Below are 20,655 nucleotides of genomic sequence, written 5' to 3' on the forward strand. Positions count from 1 at the left end.
GGAGGACACCTCTGCTCTCAGGACTTCCCTGAGTTCCCTCGATGGATTAAGGGCTGGGTCTGTTCCTGAACCCCTCCCTCCATTTAGACTGGGGGGAAAGGTGCTGAGTCCTCCCCAAGGGTCTGTGCCCGTCCCGCGCCCTGTTCTGGGTATGAGCATCTGCAATCTCTGCAGCCTGTAGGACCGACTCAGGCTCACGATCACACACAGCCACCCTGACCTGGTCAGGCACCACATTTAGAAACTGCAACAGGGTGATCAAATCCAGCAGTTTCTCATAACTCCCATTTGCTTTTGCCCCCATTACCCACCTTTTAACAAAGCCCATCAGTTTATGGCCACATTCAACATAAGCTCAATCATTGGACATCCTAAAACTCCTGAACTTAACCCGGTGGGATTCAGGGGTAACCCTGAACCGCTTCAGTGCATAGTCCTTAAACCGCCAGTAGTCTAATGCTTCTTCCTCCCCCATGTCATTGAATACCTCCCTGGCCTTGCCAGTCAGTTTGGTCATCAGGACAGGCATGCGCTGCTCATCTGGGATCTGGTTCATGTTGCAGATGCGCTCGAAGGTGGCCAAAAACTCCTCGATATCGTCGTTATAGTTGAAGACGGGACAGATCTTTTTCCAAACCCTGTTGGCAAGTGGGGCTGGGCTCTCAGACTGCGATCTCCCTTGTTGCCTATCTGCTAACCGGATTTGGGCCTCCAGTTCTTTCATTCAACGAGCGTGGTCCGCCTCCTTTTTCTTTTCCTCCCTTTCAACCTCCGTCTCATTCCTCTTTTGCTCCCTTTCAGCCTCCTCTTGACGTATCTCAGCCAGGGCTCTCTGCTTTTCTATTTCCACGTCCTTCAATGCCTGTTGCTTCTTGACTTCCTCTGCAACCACATCCGTGGCATCTGGTGGGGACCGCTCCTTGGCCTGCAAGTCATCCTGCATCAGCAAAACTGTCAGCTGTTGCTTAGTAGTTTTCTTTGGGAAGGCAATGGCCCTCTGTGAGCATACGTCCTTCAGAGCCTCCCTGCTTAGGCTTTCATATTGGTGCTGACTCATTTCAGCTGCTCTTTACCCAACCAAACTCTCAGTACTAAAAATCAAATTTAGACAGCATGGGGTCTTGATCCCAAAGCTCAATTGACCAAGATCTGTGCATCCTGCCAACTACGCCACTGTGACCAACCAGGATGGTCTGAGCACAACCTAGAGTGTCCACTCAGGGCAAATTTCTCAAATTCGGGTCTCCTTACAGCCAGACTGGTGACCTCTCCAAACAGGCCACAAACCAGTCCCACAGAGCACTTCAGCAGCCTGCCTGAAGCCTCACGAGCAAAACCCCTCCAACACCCCAGCAATATCCGTGCCCCGGATGGCCCCAGGCCTCATACACAGGTGTGGGGTCTTAGAACCCAAATCCCACCTACCCCGAACAAGTTCTGTCCGGTTCTAAGAAATCAGCCACAGATCCCAAGTCAATTTACCCTCTGGACCTTACCCACAAATCACGCTGAGCCAGTCCTTTAGCATCTAACATCTAAAGGTTTCTTGCTACCAGAAAGAAAAGCGATAGAAATGTAGCCGTGTTAGTCTGGTGTAGCTGAAACAAAAGCATGAGAGTAAGGTTGTTAAAGGATAATACTTTACATGCATCGAACCTCCCAGTTCTCGATGCAGGCTCTAGCAGAGATGTTATAGCTGCTGGCTTAAAAGTCCTTAGTTGCACATCCTAGGTTAGGATGGGTCCACAGTTCTTTCCGGCCCTTCAATCCCTGCACTCCTGCCTCTGGGATGAAGTGCTGAGCTGAGTACCCAGATGGAGTCAGCCACATGGCATCTTTATACATCCTTCCTAGTCTCTTATTGGCTGCAGCATGTCACCTGGCCAGCAGCCTATCACTGTGTTTCCTGCTGGTAGCCCTTAGGTGTCGGTCACCATTCCCGAGGTGTGTCCTTGGCCCATTGAGTGCTATTGTCCAACAGGGCCTCGCTAATTATCATGTCTATTGGCCGGGCTCTACCCAATGCTCAACCACATTCAGAGAGACTTCCAGTCTCCATACAGATTATAGATTCCTAACTACACACACAGACATTATACAGATATATGAAGAGCAGATACAGAATCAGTAGAAAGTAAGCTTTTGTTTGACCCCTCACATGGCCCCCTTTGTACCACTTTTGAGGTGAACACCCCCCCACAGGTGCAGCAGTGACCCGGCTGCTCCCCTCACAATCCAATAACGTGACAATTCCTAACCTGTTCTTTACCCTCCAAGGGCTGTCCATCTTCATCCCATATTGTGTCACTTAGCGCATTAGGCTGGGAGCCCACCTTGTCTGTGAATACAGAGGCAAAGGAAGCATTGTGTACTTCAGCTTTCCCCACATCATCTGTCACTAGGTTACCTCCTTCATCCAGTAGCGGCCGCACACCCTCTCTGATCACCTTCTTCTTGTTAACATGCCTGTTGAAACCTTTCTTGTTATCCTTCAAATCCTTAGCCAGTCACAATTCCATTTGCTCTTTTGCCTTCCTGATAACCCCCTGGCATTCTCGAATTAAGCCCCTCCCTGGTCATTTGTCTAAGTTTCCACTTTTTGTAAGCTTCCTTTTTGTGCTTAAATTCACCGAGGATTTCCCCTGTAAGCCAAGCCGGTCTCATGGCTTTCTTCGAACAATTGAGCGAAGCTTCCAGATCGCATGTCCTGGTTCTCGTACAGGACTTTAATCACCCTGACATCTGCTGGGAAACCAATACGGCAGTACACAGGCAATTCAGGAAATTTTTGGAGAATGTTGGGGTTAAATTCTTGGTACAAGTGCTGAAGGATCCGACCAGGGGCCATGTGCAACTTGACCTTCTGCTCACAATCAGGGAAGAACTAATAGGGGACATAGACAACCTGGGAAGCAGTGATCATGGGGTGGTAGATTTCAGGATCCTGACCAAAGGAAGAAAAGAGAGTAGTAAAATACACACCTTGGACTTCAAAAAAGCAGATTTTGACTCCCTCAGAGACCTGATGGGCAGAATCCCTAGAGATGCTAACATGAATGGGAAAGGAGTGCAGGACAGCTGGACAGCTTGCGAACAGGTGAGTGCCAATAGGGAGTTTAGAGAGAGAGTTCTCCAGGTAAAGGAGAAGCAGATACAGGACTCTTGAGGGAACTGTGTGTTGTTATTGGGGCTTTCTTACTGTGTGCTGAGCTTGTGTTTGTGAATGAGGGTTGGTGTGTGGTGGGTTTTTTTCTCCACTTCCTCTTTCCCTTCTCCTCCCCTTTGTGGAGTGTGTGCTGTGATTGGCAGGTGGAAACCATTGGCTTCTAATTAAAGTTTGAATTGTAGAAGCCTCTGCTGATTGGCTGAGCCTTGGTAGGGGGAGGGACTTTCAGGCAGTCCAAGTCTTTATAAAGCAGTGAGCAAGCAACCATGGAGATGTCTCGTGGAGCCCTGGGGCTCCGCAAAGCACAGTTTGAGAAACACTGCCCCAGAGAATGAATCAGAGACCCCAGGGGAAAACATTTTCTCAGGCTTTGAGGTTTGGCTGAAATAAGAACAGTTTTAGGGTGAGTTTGTAATAAGCTTGAGTGTGTGTTATAACTAGCTAAGCTTTTTCTATTATTTTAAAATTTGTAATCTACTTTGCTCTGCCTGTTTTCACTTGCAACCACTTAAATCCTACTGCTTGTACTTAATAAAATCACTTTCATTTACTATCAAGCCCAGTGCAAAAAATTGTTACCTGGGGGAGCAATGAGTGTGGACATCCTCCTTTCATTGTTAAAGGAGACTTATCTGACTGGTTTATTTGAGGTTCTGATCTCATTTGGGGAGTGATTTGCCTGGAAGCTGGGCCCAAAACTGTATTTTCCTCAGACCTGAAGGAAGAGTTTCAGTGTCTACATTGCTTCTCAGGAGCTGTGGGGTGTGTGGGGGGTGGGGGGAGGGTGATATTAGCTCTGTGCCTTTTCTAGGGGAGACCAAGGAACTGACCCAGCAGGACAGGGCAGTGAGAAGCCCCAGGGAGCAAGGAGAAGAGTGTCAGAAAATTTGTCAGCACTCCAGGAGGCACCCAGGGGGTCTTCTGTGACTGCACCCTGTCACATGTCTGTCTTACCCTCTAAAGCAGAAAATCCTAGTTGTGTTACATCATCATCAGAGAACTGTTATTATATGTAGTCTACAGAATTACCACCATGGAAATCTAACATTTATAAAAAGCTAAACTGGACTATTCAGTGAAGCACAAGCTTTAAACCATCACCTGATCTTGCTAGTTATATAGTAGGGCTAACAGTCCCTAACAAAGTGACCCCCAGCCAGTTCTGGAAAGGTGAGAGGAGACTGGTGCATCTTTGTTAAAATAATATCAGACACTAAGATAAAAGTTCTTTGAATCTGATCCTGATTCTACAGACAGACACGGTCATTTTACAATTAAGTTCTGTGGGAGCAGGATTGAACCCCATGACTTTTTCCTTTTCAACCTCTATGCATACGCAATAGTATTTCTGTTAAATAAGCAGTTGCAGTGTATCACAGAGTAGTCAAATAAGAAGCGAAATGGTCAACCAACAATTAATGTCACTTTAACATTAAAAAAATGAAAAAGGGAGAAAAGTCACAGTGCTATGATAAACAGAGCTTCAGGAACTTTAACAAGGCTAGTTCGTGATCAAGGTTCACAAAAGTCCGGATACTGCTTTGAAAAAGGATTCAAGATAATTCAACTAATTACAAATAATAAATTTGCTTTAATGCCACATGCAATCCTTTATTTGTTTTGTTTGAAACAAAGTTATAAATAACACATGTGGCAGAAAAGAAGTTCATGTGGGAAGTTTCAAGATGGCCATTTGAACACTAAGAGAGATTTATATAAGCACTCCTATTTATAGAAGCAGCTTTGGTTACACAACCAGGAAACAAACAATAGCCTAACTTGAATTACCAGTCACACAGAACAAATAGCAAATTGTTCATTTGATTATTCATGACATATTGGTTCATGAGAAATTCATAAGCTAAAGTACATTCAAAAAGGAGAACAAGACATATATAAAAATGAAAGACTCTCTACAAATCATTCAAATTAAAGTGGGTGATACTTACCAGCAGGGATACTCTATACATATAGGCTGTGTCTAGACTGGCAAGTGTTTCCACAAAAGCAGCTGCTTTTGTGGAAAAACTTGCCAGCTGTCTACACTGGCCGCTTGAAGTTCCGCAAGAACACTGACGATCCCATGTAAGATTGTCAGTGTTCTTGTGGAAATACTATGCTGCTCCTGTTCGGGCAAAAGCCCTCTTGCGCAAATACTTTTGCGCAAGAGGGCCAGTGTAGACAACGCAGTAATGTTTTGGGCAAAAAAGCCCCGATCACAAAAATGGCGATCAGGGCTTTCTTGTGCAAAACCACATCTAGTTTGGCACGGATGCTTTTCCGCAAAAAGTGCTTTTACGGAAAAGAGTCCGTGCCAATCTAGACGCTCTTTTCCACAAATGCTTTTAACGGAAAAACTTTTCCGTTAAAAGCATTTGCAGAAAATCATGCCAGTCTAAACGTAGCCATATTGGTTAACTACACCTATAAGAAGATGGAGTGTAAATTTGTTGTTGCACCTCAAGAAAGAGATCTTGGAGTCTTTGTGGATATTTCTCTGGAAACATCCACTCAATGTGAAGCAGCCACCAAAAAAAAAAAAAACCTGTACAATGCTGGGAATCATTAAGAAATTAATAGATAATAAGATGCAAAATATTGTCTTGCCTCTATATAAATCCATAATATGCCTACCTCTTGAATATAGCAAGCAGATGTGGTTGCTCCATCTCAAAAAGGATATACTGAAATGGGAAAACATTTAGAAAAGGGCAACAAAAATTACTAAGGGTATGAGGAGAGATAAATAAGTCCAGGACTTTTCAACTTGGAAATGTCTAAGAGGGGGTATGATAGAAGTCTATAAAATCATGACTGATATTGAGAAAGTAAATAGGGAAGAGCTATTTCTTCTGATATTAAGAACTAGAGGTTACCAAATGAAATTAATGGGTAGCAAGTTTAAAACAAACAAAAAGAAATATTTCTTCACACATTCTACAATCAGCCTGTGGTACTGTTTGCTAGAGGATGTTGTGAAGGCGAAGACTACAACGTGATTCAAAAAATAACTTAATTATATTCATGGAGGTGAGTGAGGTCCATAAACAAACTATTAGCCAAGATGGGTAGGGATGGTGTTCCAAGCTTCTGGGAATGGATTACCTGTTCTATCCATTCCCTCTAAAGCACCTGGCACTGGCCAATGTCAGAAGACAAGATACTGGGATAGATGGACCTTTGGTTTATTCTTATGTGTGGCTTCCCACACAGACCAGCTTTGCCTGCCACCTTGCGTTGCTGCCTCCGATACAGTGGCAGCAGCATGTGGTGGCAACAGTTCCTCTCCATGGGGGGTCTGAGCTTCCCGCAGACAGAGGCTGCTCCATGGGATGCCTCTATCAGAGGCAGCAATGTGGGGAGGGGGCACTGGCTCCCACCTCCCCCCCTTGCTGCATCTGATACAGAGGCAACAAGGATGGAGGGGGGAGAATGTGTGTAGTCGACAGGATTAACTGATAAACCCAAATAAATCTGTTAGCCCTAAAGATGCCATGGGACTCCTTGTTTTTACAGACTCAGACTAACATGGCTAGCCCTCTGAGACCAATAATTTATGTAAATCTTGAATATCAGTGATATACAATTAAGGTTTTGAAATATACTTTAATTCCATCCAGGTTTTGCAAAGTACAGTGATCATTTATTCAATAAATGATTCAACTGAACCCTACACACACACTAATTAGCACTATGAATACACACATTCAGTTGAACAGAGTAATTTTTAAGAAGTTACAGATTTTGTATAAATCTAATATGTAAAGAGAGATGCATGTAAAAGCTCTCACATTGCCATCTGAAACAATTGCTTTCCATATTTTCTTTTGAATAGAATGTGATTGTTAATGTGATTCATTGCAACCCTCTATTGGTAAAATAAATCCCTTTTTTGACCTCTTGCGGGCACCCCTACCCCAATTCTCATTGGGCCACTGTGGCTGCAGGGGACTATGCTTGGGGACAATCAACATAAACAAAATGTCTTATCGCCCACCAGCAAATTTCTTTGTTTGTGCAAAATAAAGTCACACTTCACAATTACCTACAGATACCAAATTTAGCATAAACAATCCTGCCACTCAAATTAGCTGAATGCACTACTTTTTACTCCAGAATATGCTGGGTGAAAAGTTTAAACAATTATTTTTTGTTTTTCATTGGAAAAAAGTCATGGCTATTATGCTTAACAGGGCTCGACAAATCAGGCAATCTACTCACCTGTGGCGAGTAGATTTCAGCCCAGTGTGGCTGTGCAGCAAGGTCAGTGTATGCGCAGCGAGGTCTGCACATGCGCAGCGAGGTCTGCTTATGCACAGCATGCACTTCCGCCCGTCTGGCGAGCAAGGCTTGCCGCCGCTTGGCGAGCCCTGATGATTAACATTCATAAACATATTTGCTAACATAATTAAAACTGAGTCACCTATTCAACTGTCATTTTAGTACAAAGAACATTTTTATTGTTACAAATCACAAAATAATTCCAATTAGTTACGAAAAAAATTGATGGAAGCGTTATGAGTTTCTGATTCAAAATTTACTATGTATGGTAATTATTCAATTATTCAATAAAATGAATAATGTTTGAAGTTGAAATCTTACAAACTTAAAACTGTTCTTTTACTTGCCTTTTGCAAGCACATTAATAAAAAATTCTATTACATCTATTTAATTTATTGAACTTTCCTATAAGTGTAATCTATATAAAATGACTTTGCCTGACTTTACCTGATAGTTAGCATATAAAAAAGAGAGCCCTAACCATTCAAGTTTCCTTTCAAATGTGTCAAGAGCAGCAATTTACAGAAGTAATAACATATGCTAAGATTATATTCTTAATTTAAAACTGGGGTTGTACAATTATGTATATTTACTTAGTGATTTCTAAGTTGTGTGTTCAAAATACAAAAAAGACAATGCAGAGCTGGCTATTAAAGAAAACAAACTCAGAAGGGTAACAGAGGGAAGTGGATGGCACGTAAAGGAAAAGCCATCAATAAAGATTCTGAACCTGATCTTCAGAATTAATACATGAACAGAAAACAATTCAATTTACTCTGTACCATGGTAGTTCAGCAAGATAAAGATAAAAAGATAAAAGATAAGATAGAAGAAGATAAAAAGGAGCAAAGAGTTGCAAAAATAGCTGTAAACTTATAGAAAACATAGGCATGGAATTGCCACTAAGATTCTAATGTAGGCCATGCAATGTAAATGGGATGATTTAGTTAGGGTTGATCCTGCTTTGGGCAGGAGGCTGGACTCAATGACCTCCGGAGGTGTCTTCCAGACCTAGGATTCTATGATTCTAGGGCCATGATCAAACATAACCTAGTACAACAAGAAACAATACATTATCTTAGAACATGGCATGTGATGATATGTTTTTTTTTATAAATAAATTAATGTTTTGACATTTTTGGCTAAAAACTTGATAGATAGAATTGATCTGCTCGGGAGATTTTCATTTCTCTAATCTGGCAGCATAAACCCAAAGTGCAGATAAATAAAATTCAGTTCTACACACTGAAGCACAACAAAGTAAGAATTCGTCTGGTATAAAATTAGAAATTCAGATTGGTCAGCCTCATCTCAGTGCCCAGAAAAATCATGGAGTTGATTCTCAAGGAATACATTTTGAAGTACGTGAAACAGAGTAAAGTGATTAGGAACAGTCAACAAGGAGTCACCAAGGGCAAGTCATGCCTGACTAACCAGATTGCTTTCTATGACAAGTTAACGGGGTCTATAGATATGAAGAAGGCAGTGGACATAATATAACTCAACTTTAGCAAAACTTTTGATGCAGTCTTCTACAAGTATTCTTGACAACAAGACAAGTAAACATGTATTGGATAAAAAGACTGCAATATGGATAGAAAATCTAGCTAGATTATCGAACTCAACAGGTGGTGATCAATGGCTCACTCTCTGGATGACAGTGTTTTGTTCAATATCTTCATTAATGACCTAGATGAGGGGATGGATTGTACTCTCAGCAAGTTTGCAGATGACACTAAGCGGAGGGGGAGGTCGGGGGGGGGGGGGGAGTAGATATGCTGGAGGATAGGGTTAAGGTCCAGAGTGACCTGTACAAATTAAAAGATTGGGCCAAAAGAAATCTGATGAGATTCAACAAAGACCCCTGCACTTGGGATGGAAGGCTCCCAAGCACTGCTACAAGCTGGGGAACAATTAGCTAAGCAGCAGTTTGGCAGAAAAGGACCTGGGTATTTGTCATGTTACTGGATTTTGAGGGGAGCAGCTAGATCACTGCTGCACCCATGGGGGGTGTTTGCCCCAAAAGTTAGTACAAAGGGGTCTATGTGAGGTATCAAACAAAAGCTTACTTTCTACTGATTCTGTATATGCTCTTCATATATCTGTATAACGTCTGCGTGTGGAGTTATGAATCTGTACTCTGTATGGAGACTGGAAGTTTCTCTATATGTGGTTGAGTAATGGTCCAGGCATGTTTGCCCATGGACATGCTAATTAGCAAAGCTCCAGGGAACAATGGGCATCTGGAGGCCAAAGACACACCTGACCATTGGTCATGTGACTCTTTCCAACTTGGAAGAAGCCAGGAGGGGGTATAAATATGCCAGGTGGCCCACTCTATCTTGGTACTCAGCTCAGCTCTTCATCCCAGAGGCAGCAGTGCAGGGATCGAAGAGACGGAAAGAACTGTGGACCCATCTTGACGTTGGATGTTCACCAAAGACTTGCAAGCCAGCAGCTATAAGATGCAAGCCTGCATCGAAAACTGGGAGATTCGATGCATGTAATGTATGATACCTTAACAACCTTACTCTCCTGCTTTTCTTTCTTGTAGTAATAAACCTTTAGACTGTAGATTCTAAAGAATTGGCTCAGCATGATTTGTGGGTAAGATCCAGAGGGTAAATTGACCTGGGATCTGTGGCTGGTTTCTTGGAACCGGACAGAACTTGTTCGGGGTAGGTGGGATTGGGTTCTAAAAACCCCCACCTGTGTATGAGGCCCGGGGCCATCTGGGGCACAGATATTGCTGGGGAGTCAGAGGTGTTTTGTTCATGAGGCTCCAGGCAGGCAGCTGAAGCACTCTTGTGGACTGGTTTGTGGCCTATTTGGGAAGGTCTCCAGTCTGGGGGCTGTAAGGAGCTCTGAATTTGAGCAATTCGCCCTGAGTGGACACTCTCAGCTGTGCCCAGACCTGGCTCGGTCCGTCACAGAATTCCAGTGGATGAAAAACTGGATGTGAGTCAGTGTGCCCTTGTAGGCAAAAAGGCTAATGGCATACTGTGGTGCATTACTAGGAATGCATTACTAACACTGTCAGCAGATCTAGGGAAGTGATTATTTCCCTTTATTCAGAACTGGTATGGCCGCATCTGGGCTATGTCTACACTGGCAGTTTCTTGCACAAGAACATCTTGCGCAAGGGTTCTTGTGCAAGAACTCTTGTGCAAGAAAACGTCCACACTGCCATGTGCACGCTGTGCTTTTGCGCAAGAGCTCCCATGGCAGTGTGGACACTCTGTTGTGCAAGAAAGCTCTGATGGCCATTTTAGCCATAGGGCTCTCTTGCACAAGAAATTCCTGCCGAGCGTCCACACTGCCCTCTTGCGCAAGAGCTCTTGCGCAAGAGGACTAACACCTGATAAAAAATAGCATAACTCTTGCACAAGGAGCCCTCTGGGTATGTCTACACTACAGTGCTAATTCGAACTAACGGATCCAGACTAAAAAACTAGTTTGAATTAGCGTTTTTCTAATTCGAACTAGCTTGTCCACATTAAGTGGACCCTGAACCGGGGTTAAGGATGGCCGGAAGCAGTGCCGGCAGGGCATCAGATGAGGACTTAGAGCGTGGAGCTGCTGTCTCAGGCTAGCCGACGGCTGTGCTTAAAGGGACCTTAGAAAAGATGAGACTGGGGGGGAAATGATAGAGGTCTATAAAATCATGAGTGGTGTGGAGAGGGTGCATAAAGAAAAGTTCTTCATTAGTTCCCATAATAGAAGGACTAGAGGACACCAAATGAAATGAATGGGTAGCAGGCTTCAAGCTAATAACAGAAAGTTCTTCACAAAGCAAATAGTCAGCCTGTGGAACTCCTTGCTGCAGGAGGCTGTGAAGGCTAGAACTATAACAGAGTTTAAAGGGAAGTGAAATCAAGTCATGGAGGTTGGGTCCATGGAGTGGTATTAGCCAAGGGGTAGAAATGGTGTCCCTGCCCAAAGTTTGTGGAAGGCTGAAGATGGATGGCATGAGACAAATGGCTTGGTCATTGTCTTCGGTCCATCCCCTCCAGGGTAGCTAGCGTGGGCCGCTGTCGGCAGACAGGCTACTGGGCTAGATGGACCTTTGGTCTGACCCAGTATGGCCGTTCTTATGTTTTTATGTTCTAAGCTCAGGGCTCAGGGTCGGGAGTCTCAGTGGACCACCTTGATTTTCATGCACACCTGCTCCTGGGTGGCCAGGCTGGCAGCTCTCCTGCCCTAGATGGCCACTTTCCTGTGCCTAGTGCGGAGGTCGTGGATGAGGTCCAGGATGTCCACACTAGACCAGGCAGGTGCCCGCCTCTTGCAGCCCCGGGCAGGCTCTTGGGAGCCGCTAGCTGGGTCCCGGGAAGAGGCGGAGGGCTGGGTGTCAGCGGGTGGCTGGCTCGTGCCGTGCCAGGTGCAGGGTCTGCTGGCTGGGTGCTGGCAGGCTTGCACCTGGCACGGGCACCGTAGCCAGACCGTGCCCCTTCAAGGGCCCCGGGGCTGGGAGGGGGGCAGATGAATTTCCCTGGTGGTGCCCAGAGTGGCCACCAGGGAAAGCTGGGGAGGGCTAGCCTCCCACTAGTTCGAATTAAGTGGCTACACAGCTCTTAATTCGAACTGCTTAATTCGAACTAGGCGTTAGTCCTCGTAGAATGAAGTTTACCTAGTTCAAATTAAGCGCTCCGCTAGTTCGAATTAAGTTCGAACTAGCGGTTTGTATGTGTAGTGCCTATGAAAGTTAATTCGAACTAACGTCTGTTAGTTCGAATTAACTTTGTAGTGCAGACATACCCTCAGACATCTGTTGGGAAACCAATATGGCAGTACACAGGCAATCCAGAAAGTTTTTGGAGAACGTTGGGGATAACTTCTTGGTACAAGTGCTGAAGGATCCAACCAGGGGCCGTGCACAGCTCGACCTTCTGCTCACAAACAGGGAGGAACTAATAGGGGAAGTGGAGGTGGGTGACAACCTGGGAAGCAGTGATCATGAGATGGTAGATTTCAGGATCCTGACCAAAGGAAGTAAAGAGAGCAGTAAAATACATATCTTGGACTTCAAAAAAGCAGATTTTGACTCCCTCAGAGACCCGATGGGCAGAATCCCCTGGGATGCTAACATGAAGGGGAAAGGAGTCCAGGACAGCTGGCAGTATTTTAAAGAAGCCTAATTGAAGGCACAGAAAAAAACCATCCCGATGCGCAGCAAGAGAGGCAAACATGGTAGGAGACCGGATTGGCTTACAGGGGAAATCCTTGGTGAACTTAAGCACAAAAAGGAAGCTTACAAAAAGTGGAAACTTAGACAAATGACCAGGGAGGGGCTTAAATGTATAGTTTGAGAATGCCGGGGGGTTATCAAGAAGGCAAAAGAGCAAATGGAATTGTGACTGGCTAAGGATTTGAAGGATAACAAGAAAGGTTTCTACAGGCATGTTAACAAGAAGAAGGTGATCAGAGAGGGTGTGCAGCCCCTACTGGATGAAGGAGGTAACCTAGTGCAGGGGTGTCAAAACTTTTTTCAAAGAGGGCCAGATTTGATGAAGTGAACATGCGTGAGGGCCGACCATTTTGCCTGACATTCTTTGAACCATTAAAATTAAATGCAAATTAACTATTTTATGCAAAGTTTATTGCAAACGGCATACTTTTCATTTCGTCACATGGATGACAAATCTAAACAGGTGTTAAATCACTCTGCCTTTCATATCTGAAGGCCAGATGAAAAAAAAATCCAGGAAGTTGAAATATATGTCAGGAACATTGTAAAGAACATTACATATTATTGGTAATAAAGGTTGTCTGTCAACTTTTAAGTTAAAAAAATATGAACAGGAACATAACACCAAGTATACATGTTGTGTCCATGTATACATGTTGTGTCCATGTTGGATTCGTTGGGGGCCATAAAAGATAGATATTGCCAGATTACCTGTGGGGCCGTATTAAACCAGAACACGGGCCGCAATTGGCCCGTGGGCCGGACTTTGGACATGCCTGACCTAGTGACAGATGATGTGGGGAAAGCTGAAGTACTCAATGCTTCCTTTGCCTCTGTATTCACGGACAAGGTGGGCTCCCAGGCTAATGCGCTAAGTGACGCAATATGGGATGAAGATCGACAGCCCTTTGTGGGTAAAGAACAGGTTAGGAACTATCACATTATTGGATTGTGAGGGGAGCAGCCGGGTCACTGCTGCACCCGTGGGGGGGTGTTCACCCCAAAAGTGGTACAAAGGGGGCCATGTGAGGGGTCAAACAAAAGCTTACTTTCTACTTATCTGCTCTTCATATATCTGTGTAATGTCTGTGCGTGTAGTTAGGAATCTAAAATCTGTATGGAGACTGGAAGTCTTTCTGAATGTGGTTGAGCATTGGGCAAAGCCCGGCCAATAGACATGATAATTAGCGAGGCCCTGTTGGACAATAGCACTCAATGGGCCAAGGACACAACTCAGGAATGGTGACCGACACCTAAGGGCTACCAGCAGAGGACACAGTGATAGGCCGCTGGCCAGGTGACCTGCTGCAGCCAATAAGAGACCAGGAAGGATGTATAAAGATGCCATGTGGCTGACTCCATCTGGGTACTCAGCTCAGTACTTCATCCCAGAGGCAGGAGTGCAGGGATTGAAGGGCCGGAAAGAACTGTGGACCCATCCTAACCTAGGATGTGCAACTAAGGACTTTTAAGCCAGCAGCTATAACATCTCTGCTAGAGCCTGCATCGAGAACTGGGAGATTTGATACATAAAGTATTATCCTTTAACAACCTTACTCTCATGCTTTTGTTTTAGCTACACCAGACTAACACGGCTACATTTCTATCGCTTTTCTTTCTAGTAGCAAGAAACTTTTAGATGTTAGATGCTAAAGGACTGGCTCAGCGTGATTTGTGGGTAAGGTCCAGAGGGTAAATTGACTTGAGATCTGTGGCTGGTTTCTTGGAACCAGACAGAACTTGTTTGGGGTAGGTGGGATTGGGTTCTAAGTCCCCACACCTGTGTATGAGGCCTGGGGCCATCAGGGGCACGGATATTGCTGGGCTGTTGGAGGGGTTTTGCTCGTGAGGCTTCAGGCAGGCTGCTGAAGTGCTCTGTGGGACTGGTTTGTGGCCTGTTTGGAAAGGTCACCAGTCTGGCTGTAAGGAGACCCAAATTTGAGCAATTTGCCCTGAGTGGACACTCTAGGCTGTGCTCAGACCAGCCTGGTCGGTCACAGTGGCGTAGTCGGCAGGATGCACAGATCTTGGTCAATTGAGCTTTGGGATCAAGACCCCATGCTGTCTAAATTTGATTTTTAGTACTGAGAGTTTGGTTGGGTAAAGAGCAGCTGAAATGAGTCAGCACCAATATGAAAGCCTAAGCAGAGAGGCTCTGAAGGACTTATGCTCACAGAGGGCCATTGCCTTTCCAAAGAAAACTACTAAGCAACAGCTGACAGTTTTGCTAATGCAGGATGACTTGCGGGCCAAGGAGCAGCCCCCACCAGAGGCCACAGATGCGGTTGCAGAGGAAGTCAAGAGGCAACAGGCATTGAAGGGCGTGGAAATAGAAAAGCAGAGAGCTCTGGCTGAGATACGTCAAGAGGAGGCTGAAAGGGAGCAAAAGAGGAATGAGACGGAGGTTGAAAGGGAGGAAAAGAAAAAGGAGGCGGACCACGCTCGTTGAATGAAAGAACTGGAGGCCCAAATCCGGTTAGCAGATAGGCAACAAGGGAGACCGCAGTCTGAGAGCCCAGCCCCACTTGCCAACAGGGTTTGGAAAAAGATCTGTCCCGTCTTCAACTATAACGACGATATCGAGGAGTTTTTGGCCACCTTCGAGCGCATCTGCAACATGAACCAGATCCCAGATGAGCAGCGCATGCCTGTCCTGATGACCAAACTGACTGGCAAGGCCAGGGAGGTATTCAATGACATGGGGGAGGAAGAAGCATTAGACTACTGGCGGTTTAAGGACTATGCACTGAAGCGGTTCAGGGTTACCCCTGAATCCCACCGGGTTAAGTTCAGGAGTTTTAGGATGTCCAATGATTGAGCTTATGCTGAATGTGCCCATAAACTGAGCATAAAATGCTTTTGCACAAGAGGGCCAGTGTAGACAACGCAGTATTGTTTTGCGCAAAAAAGCCTCAATCACGAAAATGGCGATCGGGGCTTTCTTGCGCAAAACCGCGTCTTTATTGGCACGGACGCTTTTCCACAAAAAGTGCTTTTGCGGAAAAGCATCCGTACCAATCTAGACGCTCTTTTCCACAAATGCTTTTAACGGAAAAACTTTTCCGTTAAAAGCATTTCTGGAAAATCATGCCAGTCTAGATGTAGCCATATTGTTTTGGTTTTAGTATGACCCTGTGGTTGAGAAATAAGATATGTCGGGAGACCTGAAGCTGCAGCCTGTAAACTCAAAGTGGCCCAGGCCTCTGTCATTCTCTGAGAGGGCCTGCCTAATATATTACATTTTAATACTAAACAACATGCAAAGTAAACTAGTTGTAAGAACTTAGCACAGTTATGATAGAAGTTAAGTTCCTGTTCAGTGAGTCCCTTGACCCAGAATTCCAAATATTCTCACATAAGATACATTTCTGAAGGCTCCTGAGAATGTCACTTTGATGAGCTCTCTTTCTTATTCAGGATTGCTAAAACAAAAGGAAAAACTATGTAGCACTCTAAAGACTAACAAGATGGTTTAATAGGTGATGAGCTTTCGTGGGCCAGACCCACTTCCTCAGATCATATTCTGGAAGAGAATTGGCATGCCCATATATACCAAAGAAATACAACGGAAAAAGTGAACGCATTATTAAACTGAAAATCAGATTTAGTACAGAAGATGGGGTGAGTGGGAGGGAGGGAGAGAATAGCTATTTGAGTCGATGAATGGCTAATCAGGGGTGATAAGTGGGAAGCTATCTTTGTAATGGTTAAGGTAATTAGCATCTTTGTTAAGGCCCATTCATAAAGTGTCAAATTTAAGCATGAAAGAAAATTCTGAAGTTTCCCTCTGTAATCTGATGTTAAAGTCTCTTTGAAGTAAGATGCATGTAGTAAGGTTGTTAAGACTATGTCCAGGTAGGCTGAAATGAAAATCAACTGGTTTTTCCTTGTGAAGATGTCTGATGTCTGATTTGTGGGCATTAATTCTTTGGTGAAGTGTCTAGTTTGGTTTGAACTAACGCGTCCCTGCACGCACTTCCTGGTTTGAATCAGCTGTGATTCGAACTAGCGTGTCGGCGAGATCTTGCTAATGAAGCACGGGATATTTAAATCCCCACTTCATTAGCAATTTTAAATACTTGCATTTGCATCCCTAGTCCAAATTAGGGTGCAAGTGTAGACATACCCATACCTAAAAAGGTTGGAGATCACTGCTCTAGATGGCGCTTTGTCCTGCCATGAGGGCAGGGGACTGGACTTGATGACCTCTCGAGGTCCCTTCCAGTTCTAGTGTTCTATGATTCTATAGCTGAGAGAAGCACTTTAAATTTGTCATTTGGCACAAATGTAAAGAATCAACCCCAGCCCTGGGCTGGAGACTGAGCTAGTGTATACCACTTACTAACACACAAGTGCAGCTTTTCTAAAATATATATTTCACTTTTTCTATTGATTTTGTTTAATTGTTGTTCCATATGTGTCATGTGTGTGTACTTGCTTTCCTTTCTTTCCTATTCCCCCTTACAATAGGGTTTTGCAGCATAAAGAAATCTGAACAACTATTTGTAGCTTCAGTATTCAGTCTGACAAGGCAACTGTCAGTTCAAAGTACATTCTTTCTCTCAAGGCATTACATAACCAATGACAGAATGGATTTTGTTTTCCACATTACCAGAAAGCTGCCAGCAAGAAAACTATTCACTGGAGGTTACAGCAATCAAAATACAATGGTTTAAGATTTTATTTTTTCCAATCATTACTTGACAAAACAAAAATAGATCTTTTTGGAAGAAAGCTTCATTTTAATTGTGATGTATATCTCTGAAGGTATGTCTACACTAGCCCCCTAGTTCGAACTAGGGAGGCTAATGAGGGCGACCAAAATTGCAAATGAAGCGCGCGGATTTAAATATCTCATGTTTCATTAGCATGTTCCCGGGCGGTTGCCATTTTGGAAATTGACTAGCCCGGAAGAACTGCTCGCATCTACACGCAGCAAAGAAGGGCGAATCTGAAATAAACTCCTTATTTTGAATTAACAGGTGAACCTCATTCCATGAGGAGTAACAGCTAATTTGAGTTAGGGGTTTACTTTGAACTTCCATTTCACTGCTGCCAAAAAGAGCCAAAAGTAAGGGTATGTCTACACTAGACCCCTAGTTCGAACTAGGGAGGCTAATGAGGGTGACCAAAATTGCAAATGAAGTGCGGGATTTAAATATCCCGCGCTTCATTAGCATTTTCCTTTGGTCTGACCCAGTATGGCCATTCTTATGTTCTTATCTAGCCATGCTACTACACTGCTGTGTAGGGTCATGCTAGATCAGTCAGAGCTACTGCTATGGAAGCTGAGTCAGTGAGGAGGACAATCACAGCAGCATAGCTGTACCCTGAATGGAGATGGTGAATATTTTTTAAGTGTAAACTTAAATGTTTGGGGGAAATGTAGGAAATGCACATGCACACACATGCATGCCCTCCTCCCGCATTGTTTCAGAGCTCTTAAAGTTCCAGAGTCTGGCCAGAGCCTTTGTCACTAGCACCAGTCCTGCCAGCTCTGAGCCACTCTACTCCTGCCCCTGACCTAGTGGCACAAAATGAGCCAGCCAGTCAGTACCAGACAGCCATCCAGCAGTCCCCGGGAGCAATCCTCCAGCTCCCAGGAACCTGCCAGGGGCTGGAAGAGACGGGCACCTTCCTGGTCTAGTGCGGAGGTCATGGACCTTATTGAGGTTTGGGGGAATGCCACCAACCTCCATGATCTCCACACTAGACGCAGGAATGCTGCAGTCTATGGCTGGATGGGTGCCAGCATGGCTGACAGAGGCCATATCCACACCCAGGAACAGGTGTGGCTGAAGATAAAAGAGCTGCAGCAGGCCTATGCCAGGGCCACAGGGGGCAGCTCCCAACCAGGGGCAGACACCGATAGCTGACCCTACTTCCATGCCCTGGACCACATCCTGGGGAGGCAGTATGGTCCATTCCCCCCAGGTGGTCATCAACCCTGGGGCAGAGGGCCCTGATGATGGCATGGACAAGGAGGAGGGGGGCCAGGAGCTAGGGTCACCATGCCTCTCAGCCAGCACCCCCAAGCCATCCCCACGGACCTGTCCCATGCATTATCTGAAGCCGGGGAAGCAACATATGAGTGTCACCACTGCCCCCTTATGCGGGGCGGGGAGGGGATGGACGAGGGACTGCGCGCATGGGCCTTGCTGGCCACAGATCATGCAGCAATCTGTGCACATGTGAGCATGTTCCATGCCACCCCTGGTCACATGGCCCCAGCTGACTGCCACACAGGGGCCTTGGCCTGTTAGAGACAAAGGTGTGTAGAGAGACATGACATGCTCCTGACCCCAGGGTGGGACATGGCAGGATGCCCTCCCTCTACATGGAAGCAGGGAACATCTCCCCCCGCCCCTTCCCACACACACACACACAGATATACAGCACAGGGGCATGGGTGCAGTCTCGGGGCAGCTCCCACTCCCAGGGATAGCAGGACATCCCGAACATGGCCTGTGTGCAGAGAACTGTCATCCTTGCCTTGCAGAAGGGGTCTGGTCTTCATGCACTGTGTCCCCAGGGATAACTGACCACTTCTCTTGGTTCTCCACAGCTGCACCAGCTGCGAGTGGAGGGCACACCACACCACCTGGAACATCCTCTCACACCTGAGGGCTCCTCAGGCATGCCCGTACTTTGGACGACTACCAGCGGCAGCATCTGGGGTACTGCAAGCTCTGCACCACATCCTTGACCACTGGGTAAAGGAAGACCTGCAGCTCCAGCGGGAGAGCTGGTGGGAGCAGCTTGCCCAGGGCCTTGCCATCTGTGCCCATCTGCAGACCCTAGTGCAAAGCTTGCTGCCTTTTACCGCTCCAGACTCTGCTGCCTCCCCAGCTACTGCTCCTCCTCCCGCTCCTTCTCCCTCCACACCCTCCCCACCTCCCCTGGGATGCCGAGGCCCCTGCAACCCATGGTGCTGGGCACCAGTGCAGCCGCTGCCACTCCAACCCTGAGCCCTGAGCCTCTCCTCCACCTTCCTCCCCCTTCCAGCACCCTCCTCTCAGGTTTTCCCCTCCCTTCTTCCATCTTTTCTCCTCCCATCTTCCTCCTTCTTTCCCCAATCTCACCTAAGTTTCATTTCCCCTCCAGCTTTGTTGAATAAACAGAGTTTGGTTTCATGAAAACATATATCTTTATTTTCCATCAGGAAGGGGGGTTAGGGATGACTTTTAACACTCCTGTCATCTGAAGAAGTGGGTTGTGCCCACGAAAGCTCATGATACCATCTACATGTTTTGTTAGTCTCTGAGGGTAAGTCTACACTGCCATCCTAGTTCAAACTAGGGTGGCTAATGTAGGCATTCGAAGTTGCAAATGAAGCCTGGGATTTAAATATCCTGGGCTTCATTTGCATGTTCCCGGGTGCCGCCATTTTTAAATGCCCCGTAGTTCGAACTACCTGCCCGCGGCTACACACGGCACAGACTAGGTAGTTCGAATTAAAGCTCCTAATTCAAACTACCATTATTCCTCCTGCAAGGAAGGAATAGACATACCATTTCCTTATAGACATACCCTCTGATGCTGCTAGACTATTCAATGTTTTTTTAATGTGAAAAAAAGTTTATAACAGTTCTCAGTCCATTAGTCATCTTAAAAGACTGACACAGTTTCCACCCCTTTCCAGCTCCTCGGAGATACAAATGGAAAGTAAGGTAATGTGGCCATGTTTTGAGAGCAGGAGCTGCACTTTCTAAAAGGAAATGCAGGAGTTATTTCACAGCATGCCTTGCTTTGCTTAGCACATTCAGAAGCACGTTGCCTGCCTGTTCTGCAGGCAGGCTGCTGCTGGAACTAATGGCCTTCATAAATGAAAGGCTAATCGTATTAGCTAGAGCTGTGAATACATAAGGCGTTAGTGTAGTTTCATCCTACTTTTACACTAGTGTAATGCCACTGATTTCACTGGAGTCACTCTTGATTTAAGCCACTCTGAAAAGAGAAACAAGCCCTTTTTCAAATCAAAACCTATTTTTTAAATAAAAACACTGAAATTATGAATTGA

General features: G+C 45.4%; 1 protein-coding gene across 6 annotated transcripts in view; it reads right to left on the reverse strand.

The window, feature by feature from the left end:
* LOC102460989 (uncharacterized) overlaps positions 1-20,655 on the reverse strand; it is a 62,146-nt gene that overhangs the window by 31,267 nt on the left and 10,224 nt on the right. For 4 of the 6 annotated variants that reach the window (XM_075921447.2, XM_075921444.2, XM_075921443.2 and 1 more), the window contains 2 exons: positions 7,388-7,536; positions 5,801-5,850 (listed from right to left, as the gene is read on the reverse strand). The exons of 1 other annotated variant lie outside the window; for it this stretch is intronic. The gene's annotated coding sequence lies outside the window, so the exon portion shown is untranslated. The remainder of the gene's footprint in view (positions 1-5,800; positions 5,851-7,387; positions 7,537-20,655) is intronic. One more of the 6 variants, XM_089776426.1, reaches the window with a different exon arrangement.

The sequence above is a fragment of the Pelodiscus sinensis genome, chromosome 2 (assembly GCF_052426305.1).
Source record: "Pelodiscus sinensis isolate ZL-2025 chromosome 2, ASM5242630v1, whole genome shotgun sequence".
In the NCBI taxonomy this organism is placed as follows: domain Eukaryota; kingdom Metazoa; phylum Chordata; order Testudines; family Trionychidae; genus Pelodiscus; species Pelodiscus sinensis.